This window comes from Aethalodelphis obliquidens, unplaced genomic scaffold, assembly GCF_003676395.1.
Source record: "Aethalodelphis obliquidens isolate GAN/ISIS:26980383/991018 unplaced genomic scaffold, ASM367639v1 scaffold40, whole genome shotgun sequence".
Taxonomy (NCBI): domain Eukaryota; kingdom Metazoa; phylum Chordata; class Mammalia; order Artiodactyla; family Delphinidae; genus Aethalodelphis; species Aethalodelphis obliquidens.
Genome location: NW_020837984.1, coordinates 8445087 through 8453403, shown reverse-complemented (window position 1 = coordinate 8453403; position 8317 = coordinate 8445087). Strand labels below are relative to the sequence as shown.

Here is an 8317-nt window from a genome sequence, read left to right as displayed (position 1 = left end):
TGAATGTTTTGCTGCATGGTTTAGAAAAATGAATAGTGATTGCTTTTAAAATGTTGAATAAACATAATAATGTGGTTGTTCACAACATCTGTGACTGGCCTGCTATTAATACCAATTGTAGACAACTTTTAACGAAGCCAAATAGCAGTGAACTACAATCTTGACCTGAGTCCTAATGTAGAGTGGCTCTGTAATCAAAAGACAAAAAGTTACAGAAAACAGGCTTGATTCCTTTAAAAATAAGCCTTGAGGACAATTATAAATGATATGTATACGTTCTTATTCTTTAAGATGACAGGAAGCATGTTATTTATGATTCAAAAATTGTGGGAAAATAATTCTATCCAAAGGCATAAGTGGAACCCAGTTTATTTGGCATTCTGACCCTGAAGAGAACTCCACAGCAGCTTCCTGGGCAGGAAGGTAACACTTCAGTAAGCCAGCCAATACTGTTGCTATCCAGAAGGCCAGCCACATTCTCTTCTGCAGTAAGTGCAATATATCTGGGGATTGGGCTTCTTGATAATATAGCCATCAGGCATCTTTTCTCTGCAACTGCAGACTTCACTGAAGATAACAAAGAATAGCTACATTTACAGCTTGGGCAAAACCAACTCAGGTTTCCTTCAAACTAGCAAATTCCCTGCATAATAATTAATACTACCCATTGCCTTCCATGAGCAAAAGACATACTGAATTTGAATTACTGAGAGATTAAAATAGATAACTATCCATCTGGAAGGAGTTTTATATCAGGAACAAAAGAAGAATAATAGAGGATGTATTAAAGCATATTCAGAATTGGATCGTTTTTCTGTGCCAACTAATTACTAGTGCAGGTACGGTCCTTAAAGTAGCATACTCAAAGAAGACGCTTTAGAATCAAAGAGAATGTAAAAATACACATTCTCAGATCCCACTTCCCATGTGCCAACTCAGAATGTGCTGATGAGGGAAGGACATGCCGAGAATCTGATGCATACTTAAGTTCGAGAACCTATAGTTAGTATAATTAGTGTACCTATAATTTCAGAAGTAATATCAGTGGGACTCATTATCAATCCGTGCATCATAAAATTATAATAAATATCAAGAAAATGGAAAATATAAGAAAATAAATAATTGGAGCCTAATTCTAAAAAAATAAATTTCACTAATTTTATAATATAAATTTCATTAGGTTGAAAATAACCCAAACTATTAAAAATCTACTTATTCTCTTATTTTACTGAAGTTACTCTCTATTGTTACAGAATGAAAGTCAGTCTGTGTTGGAGAGTGTTAAAGTATTTACTTTTTTCTTGTTAACAAATAAAAATTATTTTCATGTTCTTGATAGGTAAATGTTTAGTAGAATCTGTATTGTTACCAACCACTCTTACTTGGTTTTGGGAGACCATATTGTGGGAAAAAAGATCATGAGAGGGAAGAGGTTCTTCCTATATATCACATCTTATCTTGATAATATATGACATGTCCTTCTTTTCTTTAAGATATGGTTAAAAGAAATTGTACTTCCATGAGCTCTTTCATCTCAGAAAATAAACCTGACAAAATTTCTGTGAGCCATTAAAATTCTACAGTCAAATTGGGAAGAAGAAGAAAGAGAAGAGAAAAAAAGACAGGAGCTATGTATAGAGCCAAAAGTGGGATCATCAGTCAAAACAAAAGGCTACTCAAGTATGTCATAGAGACAGCTCCCATATATACTTCTATAAATTAGGGTAGTTAGCAAAATAAATACTAGAAAGTGAATTTAAAACAACAGGTACATCTTTTGTGACCTATTACATAAATAATTAATTTTAAGACTAAAACGCTTTAAAGGCACCAAGATAATATTATCTCATTTTTCATTAACAGATTTTAGAATAATACCTCCCCTTAAATATTTTAACTCCTTACATAGTGGAGATGCAAAATTTAAAATATAAAATTAAATGCTTTTGAAGGACACTGAGCTCCCTCTGGTGAAGGCATAACAAGTTTATTAAGTAAGCACCACCTCTGGAATTATAATCCCCTCTGGCTCTTCGACTGAGTTTATTGGTTCAATTTTCATAACCATGAGCATCATTAGGGCAATGCAGTAATTAAGAGTTGTTAGAAAGTGAATTCTCAAACTGCAGATTAGAAAATTAAACTATTTCCTGATTACATATTAATGGAGCACAACAATAGCAGTTGCCATAAGCTTGGAAGGCAACCAAGGGATAAATCTGTGTACTTAATTACCATAAACAATGGCTGCATAGAAATGAAGTTTTATGCACATTCCCTTCTGTAATATGTCTGATATCAGTACACACTTGACAATTCTTGTTCAATTATCTCTATTATTTAATGCGCTGTGAACGGCTCTGTATAAATAAAATTAACCACCCCAATTACTTTGAATTCATCTAGGGACAACGTAATAAAAAATGTGAAGAATTCTGCATGCCTATTAATCTAAAACATTACAGAAGCTTTCCCATATTCTCTTGTCTGTATTTATTTTGTCCACACTTATTTTACTGCTCTACTAATTCAATTATATTTAGCATTGGTGGTCAATAGAGTTTTTGTTATTTAATTAATCCTTACATAGCACTATAAACATGTTCATTATCTGATATCTACAGGGCCTCAAATAGTGAATAGTGCCTATTTAATAACTAACTAAATTTATATCTAACTGAACTTATAAGCCTGTGTCTAATCATTAAAAACATTTTAAAAATGAAGACCAAATGTATAATTGCAATAAAGTTCAGAATGCAAGTTTTTTGGGGGGGTAGAAATGAGAAAATACAGATAAAAGAACCAGGAAGAGATACACATAGTATGAGATAGTTACAAGACCCTTAGGAAGATTTTTAATACTTGAGTTGTATTTTGAAGTTTGTACTTAACTCAGTATCTAGGAGTCACAGCATCCAAAAATCCATCTGTTTAATTCATAGAATACACAGAAGCATAGAGGGTACATTGTTATCATAACAAGATAGCTCTGTTTTTGTAATCATTTAATGTTGGTCATTATGAAGGGAAAATAAATCAGTGAGATTGGAATTATATTACTCTATACTTTGATCACACAAATGCCTTTTCTTTTTTACACCTTCTGCACATGCCCGTTTTCTTCCTCATTCACAGAGCAAATCTTTTATGATCATATAAAGTACTTCAGGAACATAAGTATAAAACCCTCTGGAAATCTAATAATTTTAAGTATTTAGACTCTAATCAAGAGACGTGACATTGAACCAGTATTCATGCCACTGAAGCACTAATTTTCTATAAGCTCTTGTAATGTACCGATAAACTGTCCCTTTTTTTTTAAATAGCTGCGATTACATTTTCATATTGAAATAGATGTATATCACATTTTTTAAGAGTAAAACTAAGAGGCTTTAACATAGGAAATGTACATACATATCCAGTGTCACAGATTGTAAGCTGCTAATATAAAAATAATTACATTATTTTAGAAGTCAGTCACTTAAGGTTTTAGTTAGTTTTACTTTTAACATACCTCAGAAAACCATCTTCAGGTATTCATTAGTAGCTGATCCTAGATTGAAAACTACTCTCTGAAGGCTATAATGCTCAAGTTTCAGAGCCTTATAAAGATTAACAAAGAGCTAGATGTTTCTTTTGAAGAGAAGCTTGTTTTTATCTCTTTAATTATTCCAAATGAGGATGTTTTACAGCCTGATTTTCATGTATATTACATGCTGATGACCAGAGAAGAGAAATAATATTACGAGGAACATGAGTGTGCTAGGGCTCTAATGGGCCAAATGGGTTGGTTAAGTGACTTTTTTCATAAGCTAAATGAATATTGATCTGTTTCTTCTGAGTTACTAATTATAAATCATGAAATGGTGATAAAAAGGTACAAAGAATTAGTAATAAGACCCCAGGGAAACCAGAAGTTCACCTCTAAGATGAGAGATGAAGGAGAGACCATGTTATGTGGTGTCTGGAAGCTGGGCTCCAGAGCCCTCAGACTGGGTTTGACTCCTGGTACCACCACCTGAGAACTATGTGAATTGGGCAAGCTACTTCCTTATCTAAGCCTCAGTTTCCTCACTAAAAAATGTGATCATTAACAGTCCCAGTTATTAAATGGAACCTATCTCATAGGGCCATTGTGAGAGACAAGGAAATAATGTATGTCAAGCATTTTCCATAAAGCCAGACATACAAGAAGCATGTAATAAATGTTGACCATTATTGTTATCTCTAGGTAAAGATAATGGGTAATTCTGGAGATTCAAAGAGAAAGGTTCCCAGTAACAAGTCAAAAATTTTACTTTTTTTTTTTTTGTGGGCCCAATTCCCTGCTTTAAAGCAGCTTTAACGTTTACTACATTTGACTCTTCAAAGGTTGAGGTAAAGAGACGTTCTGAGGAATGTATAGGAAAGTTATTTCTTTTCATTCTTTTTTCCCTGAGTATATTTAATATTTTTAAATGGTCATTTGCTAAGTTTTTGTAGTGGTTAGTCTACAAAAAGCTATGGAATCAGTATTTGTGGCCCAGGAACTTAAGAAGGTTATCATGATCATTTTATTCAGTGTTTAAAGGTTATAAAGCCAGAAAATGCAATTTTATTGCAATTTCCCCCTCAGAATGTTTCATGTTTACACTCAAAATATAAATAAAATATTGTCACTTAAAAAAACCCACAAATCATTAGTTTTAAACACTACAGTTCTACAATAAGAAAGTTTGATAACCATCAAATGAAAACAGATCAGGAATGGAAAAGAAACACTATTCATTATAGTAACACTATTTGCAGCACTTTAGTAAAAGGGCCCATCAACATTTCCATTATAAACTCCATTTTTGCAAGGGTAACAACATTGCTGGTACAGATTCATTAGCCCTATACTTACATACAAAACGTCAGCCTGGAACACATGCATGTTTCTAACTAATAAGCTTTAGTGTCCCCAAAGAAGTAATTGTTACAAACTTTAGGTGCTAGAAATTTAAAAATTCCTCCTCTGCAACAATTACAAAAGAAAAACAAAAACAAAACCCACAAAACATTCAGAACTGATGGAAAAAAGTTCTCTAGTATTTGCATGAGGATATTATAGATCCTAAGACAGGATGGCAGAAGATACTCACGTGCCCTCTCTCTCACACACAGTATTGTTATTTAATATTCAAACTACCACTGATTTAGGATTACTCAATTTCAGAAGGGACCAGTCATATAAATCTCCACAGCTGAGCTGACTCTGACACAGATGCCTCTCCCCTAAATGAATGTTGGGATCTTTCCAGCCCTTCCCCTGTAATTGCCATTCTCATCCCTGGTACCTCCCCAGGGACCCACTTGCTGCAGGACCCACTGAGGCTCTCTCTTACAATCCTTTGCTACTTTCTTGCTAGAGTCTTCTCCCAACATGCCAGGAGAAATGCCCAGAAGTCTAGGCCACCATCCAGTCCCTACTATCCTCTCTCAAGATGCAAGAGCTTCAGTGTTAAAGGGATTGGTGCTTAAAATCTAGAGCTGCTCAAACCCTGGGAACCTAGGACTCAGGTCTAATGTAACTATTAGTATTATTTTAGTTACATTTTAAATTAATAGATTTTTTTGGGTTTGTCTGGCCTGTGGATGCTTATAACAGTGCTTCTTTTGGAAAATGTATTCTTCAATTCCACAAATCAACTTCTAAATAAACTTCACACCCATTTAAAATTGAGTACAATTCCTTAATACAAAATAGAGAATTACCATATGACCCAGTAATTCCAATTCTAGGTATATAACCCCCAAAGCTGAAAACAGGGATTCAAAGAGATGCTTTTAGACCATGTTTATAGTAGCCAGAAGGTGTAAACAACCCAAGTGTCCATCAATGGATGAATGACTCCACAAAATGTGGCATATACATACAATGAAATATTACTTAACCACAACAAGGAATAAAGTAGTGGTACATTACAATATGGTTGAACCTTGAGAATATTATAATAAGTGAAAGAAGCCAGATACAAAAGGATAACTATTGTTTGATTTCACTTATATGAAATATCTAGAATAAAACAATTTCAGAGAGACAGAAAGTAGATTAGCGAGTCCTAGGGGACCATGAGAGGAGAAAATGAGGAATTAATGAGTACAGAGTTTCTGTTTAGGGTGATGAAAAACTCTGGAAATAGTGGTGGTGATTGTACAATACTGTGAATGTAGTAAATGCTACTGAATTCTACATTTTAAAATGGTTAATTTTATACATGAATTTCAAATCAATACAATTAAAAATCGTATATAGTCAGTACCTACAAGTATATAAAAATTGAAATAGCTGATAAAGTATGCTTTTGCTATAAAAAAAGACGTAGTGGGAAAATAGAACTGTCTCAAGAGATAGAAAACCTAAAAACTTGGGTACAAGCCCTAACTCAGCCGTTAGTAATTAGGCCATCTTATATGAGCCATTTTCCCAATCTGAGACTCAGTTTTATCATGTAAAGAATATGATACTATCTGCTCTGCTTAATTCTAAGGCTGAGATTCAGAAAGTACACAAAAACTCTAAGATACCAGAGAAAAGGTACTAGCTTCTATAATAAATGAAAAGTTGGAAGTATGGGAACCCCAAAAAGGAAAAGGATGAATAAATGTATGCTTTTCCTTCCTAACACCTTATCTTTTACTTCAGTTGTTACCCAGGCTTTAGGCAAATCTTGGGAGACCATTATTTGAGCTGGAGGAGGTTCAATACGATCTAGGGGGATTCTCGGCATTTATCAAGTTGCGGAACCAAGTCTAGCAGATCCAGTCTAGACTAGATTCTGTCCTGTGTAGTATGGAATATAAAGCCCTGAAGAGATTCTAGAATCAATCTGTAGTCCGTGACTGTCTTTCAGATGATAAATGATCTCTAGTTGGGGCCACTATAAAGCTTCACTGGTAATATGTAGTATGGGGAGGAGAACTTGAGTCTATTTTGGTTAGAACCCTCAATAAATCAGGCCCCAAGTGTGAAAGAAGGAAAGGAAACAGAATTTCTAGCTTTTTCTCTTGTGACACAAGGCTCTTTTATAGTAACATCTAATTTATCCAACACAGAGAGGAAAGGTGCTCTACTTGAAAGAATTAAAAAAAAAAAAAAAGTCTCCTTAAAATATATAAAGGAAATAATTAAAAAATGTATTACAGAAATTTCACTACCTAGTATTTACATTTTTAATATAGTTAACATAATATTTTCAAAACCCTTCAGAGACCAAAGGAAAAATGCAAGTGTGAAGCCATGTGTTGGTTTATGGCATATCCACACAAAAGTCTATGTATATGAATGAGCATACATGTAACTTGTTAGGGCAATGATAAACATGTTCTAGGTAATCTGGCATAGCAGGTATCATAGGGTATGGTATAATAGGGTTCTGGTGACTTGCATGCTAGCTGAAGGTCAGCCACTTACTGATCTGTGTGGCACTGAGCTTTTCCTGTGCCTGTCTCCTCTGTATAACGAGAAGTTTAGGTAATAGTTTTCAAAAAATAAAAAAAACCCTTTTTTTGTTTCGTTTTAAATTTTAACCAGTAGAACCTTTTCTTTAAATGAACTCATCCAAGAAGCCCGCTATTTCATATAAATAAACTCAGAGCTACTCTGTATGAAGTAAGGTAAGAAACCCAGACGTCTATCTGCTTGCTCCCTTATTGTCCTACCAGCCCCAAGGTGTCTGTGAAGAAGCCCTGAAGTCTCCACAGAACACAGCTTGAAACCAATCCGGCCAGACAAAGCCAAAGGTCTCTTCAGATTCTAGTATGTTCTGATTTCACTAATGTAGGCAATTTTCAAATGTCCCATATAAATGCTTATTTCTGGAGGAGTTCTTTAATTATAAATACATCTTTGGCAAATAGAGAAGAAAAAGTTCAAGAAAGCTTTCCAATCCTAATCTACTACTAATTTACTAATCTACTTTACTAATCTACTTTAACACTGCCATAAAATTAAAGCAATTAATTAGATTAAAGGAATAGATTTTCCACTTACATTTTGACATTTTTTTACTTAATATAGTGTACTTTTAATTTGGCATGAATGATTTGAATTTATTTCCCATTTTTACCCCTTTTGTAGGAGCAGGATTTTAAAGAAACATATATGTATAGACATATATTTTAAAGAAATATATTTCTTTAAAATATACACACATACAGTTTTTTTTTTTTTTTTTTCCAATAGCTTACTGTACACTTAGATCTATTCAATCACTATTGGCAGTCAGCATTAAATGCCAATCTACCCTCTGGTTAGGAGCTAACTTGCTGCTCTAAACCATTTTTACAAACC

General features: G+C 33.8%; 1 protein-coding gene across 1 annotated transcript in view; it reads right to left on the bottom strand.

Annotated features, from left to right (window-relative positions):
- The window catches only part of EHBP1 (EH domain binding protein 1), a 362437-nt gene that overhangs the window by 36751 nt on the left and 317369 nt on the right, over positions 1 to 8317 (bottom strand). The gene's annotated exons all lie outside the window — the stretch shown is intronic.